The sequence below is a fragment of the Bos mutus genome, chromosome 6 (genome assembly GCF_027580195.1).
Source record: "Bos mutus isolate GX-2022 chromosome 6, NWIPB_WYAK_1.1, whole genome shotgun sequence".
NCBI classification, from domain to species: Eukaryota; Metazoa; Chordata; class Mammalia; order Artiodactyla; family Bovidae; genus Bos; species Bos mutus.
In genome coordinates, this window is record NC_091622.1 from 36,430,149 (window position 1) to 36,443,426 (window position 13,278).

Here is a 13,278-nt window from a genome sequence, read left to right on the forward strand (position 1 = left end):
TGGGGAGCAAATGAGTGAATGCACAGAATAATGCTTTAAACTGCAGGGTTTAGATGATCACTTATGGAAGTCCAATAAGTCAGTTTACCAATGACAAGCATTTTTTGAGAACCTACTATATGTGTCTGTAAATGACACTAGGGTAGTGTGACTAGCAGGATTAGTGGCTGATCTCCCTAGAACTTGGTCAGGAGACAAGGAAGAGAGGAAAGTGAGTTATACTGTTGGGGCCAGTGTGAGGAAAGCAGGAGAGACTCCATCTTGAAGCCTGTCATCCATCTTAAAGACAGGATGTGAACTGGGCCGGAACCCTGCTTAAGAGTGAGGAAACAGTTGCTAGTGAAAACCAGGTCTCCTGGAGACTTCACTCCCTACAGATGGCAAACGGAGATTGTAGTTGTGGTCAGGCTGCCCCTGTTAGATTAATCATGGAGACATCCTCCCTTGATGTATAATAATTGTTCCCCCCTCCCGGCCCCACCTCCCCCGTTAACCTTAATTGTTTGTTCTCCTAGCACCTACTTGTAAAACTCAATCATATACAACAAAAAGATTGTTAACATGTAACCAGTCACGTGTGTGTGTGTGTGTGTGTGTGTAAAACTGGGCCTCTCAAAAACATCAGGGTCCTTGTTGGGAACTGATTCCCCTTGGACCTGCTGGCATAATAAACTGTATTCCAGTCTTGAGTGTCCCCTGAGGTGTGTTTTGCAACTCAGGATTCCTCAACATTTCCAGAAGGACATCAGTGTTGACCTAGACAGGTGAAGCAAAAATGTTTGGAGCCAACAGAAATCTAACCAGTGAAGTCACTGAACCTTGTTCACAAATTAAGGGTAGATTCTTTCAAGGACCAGGTGACTAGGAGGCAAGCGACCAAAGGCAGGACTGGTTACATATTTCGTGACAGTGTTGGTCGCTCAGTCGTGTCCGACTCTGCAATCCCATGGGCTATAGCCTTTCAGGCTCCTCTGTCCAAGGGATTCTTCAAGCAAGAATACTGGAGTGGGTTGCCATACCCTCCGCCAGGGAATCTTCCCCACCCAGGGACTGAACCTAGGTCTCTCGCATTGTAGGCAGATTCTTTACCATCTGAGTCACCAGCTGGGTCCTGTGCAGCTGTACAGGTCCTACCCCCGCCGTATCCGGAGGGGAAATACTTTCAAAGCAAACGCGGCAAGTTAATGCAGAGCACGGGAAAAAGTAGGGCGCCCATTCACTGCATCTCAAGGCCTTCCAGCACTGAACAAGTAGCACTGTGGGTGGTGCCTGGCCCCAGGTGGTGACTAAGGCTGCTGCCTCGGATTCCCCAACCAGGTACACCCGGAGCAGCTCGCATCCTGGCTTCATAGGCAGGGAGGAGAATAGCGGTGTGGGGCGCTCTGCTCACTCTCAGGAAGGGGGCGAGAGGCTGCGCCCAGACCCTGTAACCCCCGCCCCGCGCCCCTCCATCCCCCGCCCGGAGCCCCTGTATCCCCGGCCCGGCGCCCCTCCGGCCCCCGCTCCACTGGTCTAGCGGCTGCGCCTCGGGAGGGCCTGGCGGAGCCCCGGACCTGCGCCAGAAAACGGTCCGAACAGCTAGCTGCCCTTCCGGTCCTCCTTTTCCGCTTTGTTTCTTCTCGGTTTCCATCCACCCTAAGTCCTTTTCTCCTCTCCTCTCCCCGCCCCGCGGTGTCAATCTCCCCGGATTGACAGAGAACGTAGCCTAAATACCAAAGCTGAGAGAATCGCGCGCGGAGGCGCTCGCTGGTCCCGCCTCCTGCCGGCTTTCTTTTCTCTGTGCGCCCCGGGTGGGCTTGGCGGAACTGGCCTCTGCACCCCGACATCCTCCAGCGACTGCCGGGGGGCCGACTGTTTGGAAAGAGGATGGGGCTGGTGGCGGCGGGGAAGCGCTCATCTGCCCGGGAAAATAGCTGGAGAGGAGTGCGGGATGAGAGCTATGCCCCTGATAGTGTCCCCGCAACCAGCGAGACCCTGTAGTTCCTCGGTCCTGGAGGTATGTTCTGGGCAGCACAACACAGCAACTGCTATGTATTAACTGTCTTTGCAGATAATACTGAAGAGATGAAAGGACTTGTCTGAGGTTTCAGACAAATCCTCATCCCCAGGAACTGCCCTGTTCCTAGCTCTTGCTTAAATGGTGGGCATGAGTGGCTATGTGTGTCCAAACTGACACATTTTTGCTGTTTGGATGGCAGGATCCTGAAGAGAACCATTCCTTAGCTAGTCAGAGACCAAAGTCTATACTAAAGGAAGGATCAGCTCTCTAACTGTATAATGGGAGGAGCTGGTTTTGAGAGATTGTGTCAGCTGGCATGGCCATTTCTAGATAATACACACACTTTTGACTTTGGAGAGAGGAGATACTTCCCCAGAGTGTGACAGGCAAATGGAGGGAACAGCTGCCTCTGCCGTGTGTGTGTGTGTGTGTGTGTGTCCTCAGTCGCCTCTGACTCTTTAACACCCCATGGATTGTAGCCTACCAGGGTTCTCTGCCCATGGAATTTTCCAGGCAAGGATACTGGCATGGGTTGCCATTTCCTTCTCCAGGGGATCTTCCAGCCTAGGGATAGAACCCTCATCTCCTGCGTCTCTTGCATTGGCAGGTGGATTCTTTACCACCGCACCACCTGGGAAGCCGCCTCCACCCTATGAGAGTCTCAGTTCCAACCCATGGCTTGTTTGATAGGACTTCTGCACAGGCCTAAACTCCTGCAGGTAACAAAATACAAAAAGTTACAGCCTAAGGGTGCAGCTAGGGATTAAAACACAGCCCTATTACTGCAAATTTTTCCACAACAGAAGTCAGGTAAGGTTAATAAGCACTTATATATTAAGAATTAGGTGGGAAAATATTTCAGAAGGAACTGAGAATGCTGAAGTTGTTCATTGAAAGCCAGGAGGAATAATCGGGAAATGTGTCAGGCTCCCTCTGTCCATTCTCCACATGCTGATCACCACACACACATGTTTACATTCTTTCAATCTCACCTCCCAGATAATGTAAAACACTTTAGCATTGCATAAAAAAAAAAAAAAAAAAAAAAACCTTCCTTCCTGGTCTGTTCCCTGCCTCTACTCCCTTGTCATTTTTTCTAACTTTCCTTCTTGAACTTTATCCCAGCCTGTGTACGTTCTTCTCTCTCCCTGTAACACAATCCCACTTCTTTCCCAGGTAAACTTCAAGTTCAGATGTCATGTCCCATCGGATGTTTTATTCTGCCATTCTTTCAGTCTAAATGTCCCTTCCATTTAGTCCTCTGCCATCCAATATTTACTTCTATTCTAACACCTGTTACCCTGTGTCAGAACTCTTTGTTTCCTTCCCTTTCTTCACCATTAGGGTGAATTCTTTGAGGGCAGGGGCTAGGTCTCTTTCCTAAATAATCCTAACAGCACAGTAGGCATTTGGTAAAGTTTGGAATGCATGAATGACATGCTTAAAATAGAGAAGTTATTATCTCATTCCTGAACCTTATCTTAGTGCTTGAGTGTACACCCTTCCAAAATGATGAATCATGGAAAGAATAAAAATGCACTGTGTTACTAAGAAATGAAGCCTTAAGGTTTCTAAAATTACAACCAAAGTGGGCAGGTGGGCCCAGCACCATTGTATGAAGATCTTATTCAGTCAGTTCTAGCAAGCTAGGATGGCACGGCTGAGGAAGTACGACAGTGGTACTTGAAGTAAGAAACAATGATAATGTAAGAATATCCAAGTCTAAGGGTTTTTGTAGGTCCTGAAACATCTTTACACTGTGATATTTCCCTGATGCTAAACATAGGAACTAAAAAGCCTCTTGATGAGGGTGAAAGAGGAGAGTGAAAAAGCTGGCTTAAAACTCAACATTCAGAAAACTAAGATCAAAAACAAACAAACAAAGATCATTGAATCTGGTTCCATCACTTCATGGCAGATTGATGGGGAAAAAGTGGAAACAGTGACAGATTTTATTTTCTTGGGCTCCAAAATCACTGCATATGATGACAGCAGTCATGAAATTAAAGGCACTTGCTCCTTGGAAGAAAAACGATGGCAAATCTAGACAATATATTCAAAAGCAGAGACATCACTTTGATGAGGGTAAGAGGAGGAAGGTGTGGCAGAGGATGAGATGGCTGGATGACATCACCAACTTAATGGACATGAGTTTGAACAAACTCCGGGAGATAATGAAGGACAGGGAAGCCTGGAGTGCTGCAGTTAATGGGTCACAGAGTCAGACATGACTTAGCGACTGAACGACAATAAAACATAATGAGAAGCTTGTCTACTGCCAAAGCCTAAAACCAAGTTCATTGAAGAGAATCCCTGCCTCAAGGTTTCAATCTGGAAAGTCAGAGAACAGTAGAATTTGGTTTTCTAATAGTAAACCTCTTATTTTCAAGGTCACACAGTTTATTAGGTGTTAATCCAGAAATTGTTCCAAGCTGTACCCCATGGGGCTTCCCCAGTGGCTCAGCGGGTAAAGACTCCTGCAATGCAGGAGACACAAGAGAGGGGGGTTCGATCCCTGAGTTGGGAAGATCCCCTGGAGGAGGGCATGGCAACCCACTCCAGTATTCCTGCCTGGAGAATCCGATGGACAGAGGATCCTGGCGGGCTACAGTCCATATGGTCACAAAAGAGTCAGACATGACTGAAGTGACTGAGTGTATACCCGTAGGTCACTGTGCAGTTTTTGAGGACAGGGCCTATGTGGTTTTACTCAGTCATGCACACACACAGCACCTGTTGCAGACCTGCCACAGCGGGCACTCAGCTTGCTGAATGAAGGAAGAAATGAATAAATGTGCTCTACCATAGGGGTGTAGATGAGAGGGAAAGGCACTGTCATTTCTCCAAAGATGGAAGGCTTTAGAATCTGGGGGAAAATAAATATTTACTTTGAAAATAAACTTATCAAAGTAAAGGCAAAAAACTATTTTAGATGTCACCAAGATCTATGTTAAGTTGCTGAATCAGTTGTTACTATTTCAGAGGATGATGGAAACTTATCTTCTGAAATGTTGGCTTGTCTGCGTAAGAGGGGTCAAAGCAAAATGGTCCAGTCTGGAGTTTCCTGAATCCTGACCTCCTTACCTGAAAAACTGAGCAGTTATTTGGCCCAGTTATTTAACAGATGACTCAGTTTTGTCATTTGTAAAATGGGGATGATTATACCACATGGGTTGTTGAGAGACATTAAATAGTTAATACACAACCTATGAAGTAATTTGTATCCCATTTTCTGCCACTATTTCCTATTTCTCTAGGTGTCATTTTGCCTTTCACTGTGGCATAAAACATCTCTGTTTTTTCTCGGTCCACTTCTGTGCTTTTTTCCCTCTCACTACCTTTCTGCTTTTTTCTTTTTTACTATCTCTCTCCCTAACCAAATTCTTTTTTTTTTTTTTTTCCTTTGGCCATATGAGGAATGTTAGTTCCCTGACCAGGGATGCATTCCTCTCCCTATGCAGTGGAAGCACAGGATCTTAACCACCAGATGGCCAGGAAAGTGCCAATTTCTTCTTAACATTCTCATAGTTTTTCCTCACTCACTTAAAAAAATTACTGACGGCTATGAACTTCAGTAAGCTTATAGAATAAGAAAGTTAATAATGACTATTAAAACACTATTTTCTTTTCCCCAAACTGATTTCTCATCTCTGCCGTACTTATGCATACTTTTTTTGTATTTGAAAATCAGTGAATACGTTCATGCTAATTTAGCTCTGATTTTCTTCACTTAATATAACTTTATACTGAAAGGGTCAGGATACGTCCTTCCCCAATATGCCACTTTGGCATGAGGATTAATTTGAGCTGAATGCAATTAAGAATCAACAGATACAGAAAGAAGCCTTCTCAGCATTTCCCTTATCTTATTAAAAAGCAGAAACTTTTGAGAAACGAGGCTGTCATAAATTCCCTCTTCAGGATGGGCTTATTCCTAGGAGAGAGATAAAAGTAAATATACTGTAAATCTCTCTGGGAGTTTCATGGCCATGAAGACAGAAAAGACCACTTGCATTTTCACAAACAAATATTATATCAAACTTTATCTCCAGTTTATTCTCCTAAAAATCCATTTGTCTTTCCTACAGAAACTCACTTGTTCTTTCCATAGAAGATTTTTCTGCATTTCCTTTCTTCCCCTACTAAGTTAGGTACATAAGCTTCTATCTTTAACCAGTGAGCTACTAGCTATTTCCGTATGAATAAGCCCTTTTTTCCTCCTTTTGTCTTTTGTCAGCTTAATTCAGAGGTCCCCAGGGAGGAAACCTAAGAGGGCAGAGCAAACATTTTTCCTCCCATATGCCATGATCAGTGTAGACCATACGGTTGTTATTAATTTTTATGACTGTGGTTCATATACCGCAGTTTGTCACATTCCTCTCTCATGGGGCACATTGATTGATTCTGATTTTTTTACTCTTTAAATATATCCTTCCTTTATGACACTTTCCCTTGCCTTCTCTACTTCATAGATATATACAAACATACACATGTGTAATTATGTAAATATATAAAATTTGCTGCATTTGTTGTCTAAATCTTCAGTTTTTGAGTCATCAGGCAGTGCTTCCCTCTTGAGAGTCTCTCTTTATAGAGGTGATCAAGGCACCAGTCATAAACTATTGTACCTAGATTTCTTAAACTCTAAATATTTATTAACAACCATACCAACATGGGAGGCAATAAAGAGAGGTGGGGTTGGTTGGTTCAGTAAAAATGATTGCGTTGATTTGAGTCCCTCTTCTCTCCTAGAGTTTCTTGTGCTGCCGGTTCAGTACATAAAAAACATGTATGAAGAATTTACAAGAAAAATCTGTCAGAATTACTGCTTTTCTGCTGTGGTGTTTGGCTTTAAAATTTTTTAAAGCACCATGGAAGCAGATTTGGTGTTTCAAAGTTCTGCCACAAGAGTGATTTTAAGTAATGTTCATAGCCTCTGTTTATATTATCGTATGGTTTATAATTATGACTGTAAGTCTCAGTTAAATGATTACCATGTGAACAGCACCATACTGTGGGACTACAAAACCTAAGATGTGGTCTTTAACTCTGGAGGACCTTATAATTGCAAAGTGAGAAACACAAACTATGAGTTCTGAGGTACTTGTACATAGTAGTCATTGACAGTCTTGATAATAAAAGTATGCAGCATAGGATTTTTGACTCTATAAACAATACTGTCTTGAGTTTGCTTCTAAACCTTAAAGAAAATTTGGAGCAACTTTTCCATACCCTGGAACAAAGGAATAGATCATCATAAATTTGCATGGATGGATTCTGGAGAATTCTGAAGACTCCATCATAAACCAACACAGGTTGGAAAACGAAACAAGTTTTGCATAATATCAAAGGTCCTTCCACCATTTTCAAATAACTGACCTAAGCACTGCTGTCTGTTACAGCCTCTCAGAGCACTGAGGAATGGTTAAAGTCCAGGGAAAAACAAGACTGCAAAAATATTTGCCTGGGGACCATCTTCTTGAACTCCCCACCTCGATAATTTGGATTAGCTTCCTCCCTATTCCATGCCATGGATTCTGATTAGAAAAAAGTCTTCTCTAGTTGAAGGACTTCATTGTTCTTTGAGTTAGAGGATGAGGCTGGCTGTTTGAAACCTTTCTCACTTTTCCTATTCCAAAGTGTTCAGTATCTACTCAAACAAAATTGGGAATTAAACTCTATGTACATTTAAGGGATATACGTATTTGTGAAAGATAAAGGAGGCCTCCAAGAATTAGATAGGATTTTTACTACACCTCTTCACCTGGACACAATGCTTCCTTTATAAGAAATAAGGGATAGTCAGCGGTTCTTTGCCTTTGTAAAGAAATAGCTAGGGATTTCACAGAAGTTCCTAGGAATGATTAGCTTATTCCCAGTTGCTTGGAAAATAGGTGATCCAGGACAAGATAATATGCATTGTTAGATAGTGTGCCCAAGTCAATAGAAGGGATTCCATTCAAAAAGCTGCCTTCCCGTATATTTTATCTTATTTAATAACTTTAAACCAAAGATGTTCAAATCTTATTTCACAGAACCCAGTGAGTCCTTAAACATTTTGTTCTGACTTTTTGTTTGTGGATTGGTGGATATCTTTTATTTTAAAAATACACAAATATATTTTTGTGACAATTTGTGAATTGATTAATCTATTTTATCAAGTTCCTACTGGTATACTAGGTACAATCCTAGGAACTAAGGCTCTGTCAATGAACAAAGCAATAAACATTCATACCCCCATAGAGCTTATATTCTAATGGAATCAGAAATACAGATATAATAAGTAAGGAAATTACATAATATGTTAGAAGGTAATAAGTGCTAGTAACAAAAATAAGATATGGCAGATCAAGAATGCTAGTAGGAGGAACTGCAATTTTTAGTTGGTCAGGGTAGTCCTCAAGAGAAGTTACCATTTGAGGAAAAACTTGAAGGAAGTGGAAGAATGAGCTAAATAGATGCATAGGGGAAGAATTGCCCAGAGCAGCTAGGGCACTGGCCAGGAAGTGGGTCAGTGTGTGTATATTTGAGCTATAACGGAGATATGTCTCGCTATATTACAATTAGTAAAGGGGAACGTCAGAGTAGGGTGGAAGATACATATTGTAAAGGTGTTTGGCTTTTACTCTTAAGAGAAATAGGAAAATAGACGAATACACTGTGAGAAGTATTTGAACAATAGAGATATGTATTTTCAAAACAGTATCTCCACTTCCTAAACCTATACTTCCCAGACATTGCTGCCATTTGGGGTCATATCTTTCTAAAGGCTTTTCTCCATGATTACATGCATAGATGGGTACAAATAGAAATACACAATTTTGTTTCGTGAGGATATGTGTGTGTGTCTCTGTCTACATGTGTGCATTTTAACATAAAAAAATAAGGTCACTCAGTTGTGTCTGACTCTTTGCGACCCCATGGAATATACAGTCCATGGAATTCTCCAGGCCAGAATACTGGAAGTGGGTAGCCATTCCCTTCTCCAGGGGATCTTCCCAACCCAGGGACTGAACCCAGATCTCCTGCATTGCAGGCGGATTCTTTACCAGCTGAGCCACCAGGGAAGCCCAGTGAACTTATATTCACTGGGGAGGTAGGAGACAGGGGACCTCTGGGTGGGACAGTTTCCCAGGTGGTGCAATGGTAAAGAACCCACCTGCAATGCAGGAGACTCAGGACACGTGGATTCAATCCCTGGGTCAGGAAGATCCCCTGGAGAAGGAAATGGCAGCCCATTCCAGTATTCTTGCCTAGGAAAGCCCATGGAAAGAGGAGCCTGGCAGGCTGTAGTCCATGAGGTGACAAAGAGTTAGCCACAACCGAGTGAGCACACACACAGGGCCAGATATCAGGTGTTTGTCAAGCAGAGTAAAATTCAAGCTTTGTTCTCACCCAGACACTTCAAGGACAAAGCTAGTGGCAAAAGCTGAGCTCTGCTAAAGTAAAGAGATAAGATGCCCGCTCCTGAGGTCAAGGAAGACTTCCCTGTCTATACATGTACAGGAAGGCTTCTTGGGGGTCTAAAAAGGGAGGGGTCCCCACCCCATAAGTGTGGACATGCATCCATAGGCCTCTGCAGTGGGATCTATCTTAGAAAAATATTGTGCTCTGCAAGGACTCTCTTGGAGAGGGTCCTAGGACCAATCAGATGTGAAGAGAGAAACAAGATGATTGGTTAAATATATACAAAGACCCGGAAGGACCGCCCTATATAAGGGATTTGCAGCACCTTCTTACTGTGCTCCTCTTCGCTCAGGATGCCTGCCCTCCTCTCCGGGTGTGTATCTCTGCCTAGCTTCTGACTTCCTGCACTCCTCATGAGAGAGGATGCCCGGACCCTTTCTCTCTGGATGTGTATCTCTGCCCTGCTTTTGACATAAATTAACAATTTTTCAGTGTGCTTTCTCATACATTGTGTTGTATCTCTAATAATAAACTTTGCATGTGTTTTTACGCTTTTGCCTTCTTGAAATAGTCTTGCTTTCAAATCAGGGAAAACCACAGGGCCATTTTGCTTCTAGCCTCTAGCCCCTGGCAATCTAATGGCTAGGATTCCTAGTTTTCATCCAGGTTACCCAGGTTCAATTCTTGGGCAGGGAACTAAGATCTCTCTTCAGGACCACTCACTGCTCTTCCTCCAAGATCAATATTCTTGTGTTAATTAGCAACTTGGTTTTTATAATTGACGTGTCTTGGAGACCTTTCTTTGTCATGATAGTACACATATTTCTATTTCATTCCTTTTTAACTATTACATAATAGTCTATTGTACACATATGCTACATTTTGTTTAACCATACTTTTATTGGTAAATGTGTGTGTGTGGGTGTGTTTGTGTGTGTGTGTGCTCAGTTGCTTGGTTGTGTCTGACTCTTTGTGACCCCATGGTCTGTAGCCCACCAGGCTCCTCTGTCCATGGCATTTTCCCAGCAAAAATTATGAAATATTTAAGTTCTAATTTGCCTCGTTGCTTCTTTCCTTTCCATGTTGAATTACTATTGTCTTAATATTACATTTAATAACATAAAATTACGTGTTGCATGAAACACGGGAGGAAACTTAAAAATTAAATTTGTGTTACCTTCTCTCAGAAAAGCAATGTTTCTTAAATTAGAATCATTTAGACTTACCTTAATGGAAACAATGGCTTCATTTACTTCTTCATCAAGGACTTATGTAATGTTTGTTGTTCTGGAACAAATGGCATTATGAGAGTTTGAGCCCAATTATTCTGAGCTTTGCCTCCCTCGTGGCTCAGGTGTTAAAGAATCCAACTACAATGCGGGAGACCCAGGTTCGATCCCTGGGTCGGGAAGATCCCCTGAAGAAGGGAATGGCAACCCACTCCGGTATCCTTGCCTAGGAAATCCCATGGACAGAGGAGCCTGGCAGGCTACAGTCCATGGGGTTGCAAAGAGTCAGACACAACTGAGTGACTAACACTTTGACATTTCGACTTGCTATGAGTTCACTCAGTCACCTTAACTGAGTTGACCATGGGTCTTTATCAGTAGGGAGTGTGGATCCATTATCCACGATCGGCAATCCATTGACTGCCTGACCTGTGCTTAGGTATGCACCACAGAGAGGAAAATTAGCACTTGATTCCAAAGAGGACTTCTGGCAAGGTTGATTTAGTAATCAGCATTTCAGGGATCTCTTTATATTGTTATGTCAACTCTAAGGAATGCATTATTGTTACCACAGGTTTATATTGAGAAGGCTTGGATTAAAAATAAAAAATAAAAACTTGTCATGGCTGGTAAAGAATGGAGCCAGAAGCTCTTAGTGTATGTCATATTTTGTCACTTGACATGCTTCATGTTTTCAGAATATGAAATGCCTGCTTAATACAGCCTTAACTTCCTATTATACTTCTGGGTTAGGAAAGAGAACATTAGAAGGATGGTGTGTTCCAAATAAAACTTCTCTCTTCAAATCCCTAGTGGGCTTTTGCAATGCAACCTAACACTGTCTGTGCTTGGTTTCTTTCACTTCCTTTCTGAATTAGTGTTATCTTCCTGCTTGCACACTTTTGCTAGAAGGCAGAGCTTGTAAAAGGAGACCACATTATGTCAGAGGTAGCAGAAGACAGGAAGTTTACACAGAAGAAAACTGTTTGCTCAAATTGCTTTAATTAGTCCTTATTAAAGTTGCCGTTAGTGTCAGAGATGCTGTCGTCGGGATTCTATTGCACAAAAAGTATATCTCTGACACGTGAATTTTTCCTTTTCCCATCTCCTTGCCAGGAATACCAGAAAAAGATCTCAGACTGGTTAGAAGCATTAGGTTGTCAGTTTGAATCCGAGTGATGGAGAAGGAACTGTGGTTAATAACCAGCTAACAGTGGAGAAAAAAGGAAGTCAATTAGATATGAGAACTGGACGTTTTCCCAAGACTAGCTTGTTTGGAAAGCCTCAGTCTTTCTGGTAGTTGCAGGGGGCTGATAAGGTTCCTCTCTGATACTTTCTCTTGTGCCTTGAAAGCTGGCAGGAAGGGAAGCTCCTGGACTGTTAATAGATGCAGCTCTTGCTTGAAGTTTCTATGAGAAAGCCGACAAGAGTCGAAATCTTCTCTGTATCCCCACTGCCTCTCTACAGAGGTTTGGGCTGTTTTCCTTCCAACATCACAGATCATAACTGAGGTGAGTTGTCTGTTTTTGTTTTTCACATGTTCGTACTGAGTGGAGAGTCTTGATTCTTTTTCTGTATGTTCTTTAACGAGTGTGTCATTTTAAAATGGTACTTCTTAAACTTGAATGTGCGTATGAACCTGAAGATCTTGTTTAAAAGCAGCAGAATTCAGTGGCTCTAGGGTGGCTTGAGATTCTGCATTTCTGAGAAGTGCCCAGATGACCTCAGTGCTGCTGGCCCATGAAACAGAGTAATAATGGCTTAAAACCTTCTAGGTTTATTGCTCTGTAGGGCAAGCAGTTGGGAGATGTTGGCAGAATCAAGGTGTCTGGCTGAGCACATGATTTGTGTAGAGCGCCTGGAAGGAAAATGAGACACTGTTAGTGCCCAGATTGACTTGCTTTGATGGACTAGCTCAGAGTTTGGGGGGTTGTGTTAAATAGTTCCTAGATATGGTAAGCCATGTCACCCCAAGTGAGACAGAATGTTGGTCTGCTCCTTAGATTGCATGGACCACTTTGAGCAGAGCCAGAAATATTTTTGCAGTTTGGGGAATAGTAGTCATATCATGCCTTAACTGGGATAACTAGTGGTCACTTGAATATTTCAGCTTCGATTGAAAATTATGCATCTAGAAAAATAACTGATGTCTTCCTCCTCCCATTTGGAGGTTAAGGTTGTGAGGCATATACATCTATGATATGATTTAAATTCAATTTGAGCAAGGAATATAATTGATATGTTTTATCATCTTGTGAGAGTGTTCCTCTTTAAATTGAATAGCTCCCTGCCCTAAATGGTACGTGTTTATCTGAAAGTTGCTTTTAATCCAAAAGTGCCAAGCCAAGAAGGAAAAAAATAAATAATAGGAAGTGTGCCTTGCTGAGGGTAGAAAACAGTAGTGGGAGAAAAACAGGGAAAGAAAGGAAAGTGATGGCCGTGGAAGTCAAGTTTGCAAAATGAATAAAAGAAACCCCAGCCTGAAAATAGGATTCTTTTTCCGACATGCATGGGAGTTTTTCTAGAGTGGTAGCTTGCGTCTTCCTCAGCTAGAGAAATGTGCTTAAGATAGAATAGGCAAATTAAAATTTGTGTTGTTTTAAAGTACATGCTGAAACTATTTGTCATCGAGTCAAGGATAGT

At 42.5% G+C, this 13,278-nt stretch overlaps 1 protein-coding gene across 3 annotated transcripts in view; it reads left to right on the plus strand.

Annotated features, from left to right (window-relative positions):
• The first annotated feature begins 1,653 nt into the window (after positions 1-1,653).
• ABCG2 (ATP binding cassette subfamily G member 2 (JR blood group)) overlaps positions 1,654-13,278 on the plus strand; it is a 127,537-nt gene continuing 115,912 nt past the window's right edge. Inside the window, exons 1-3 of one of the 3 annotated variants that reach the window (XM_005897792.3) lie at positions 1,654-1,996; positions 2,607-2,718; positions 11,989-12,146. The gene's annotated coding sequence lies outside the window, so the exon portion shown is untranslated. The remainder of the gene's footprint in view (positions 1,997-2,606; positions 2,719-11,988; positions 12,147-13,278) is intronic. The other 2 variants (XM_070372167.1, XM_070372169.1) reach the window with 2 other exon arrangements.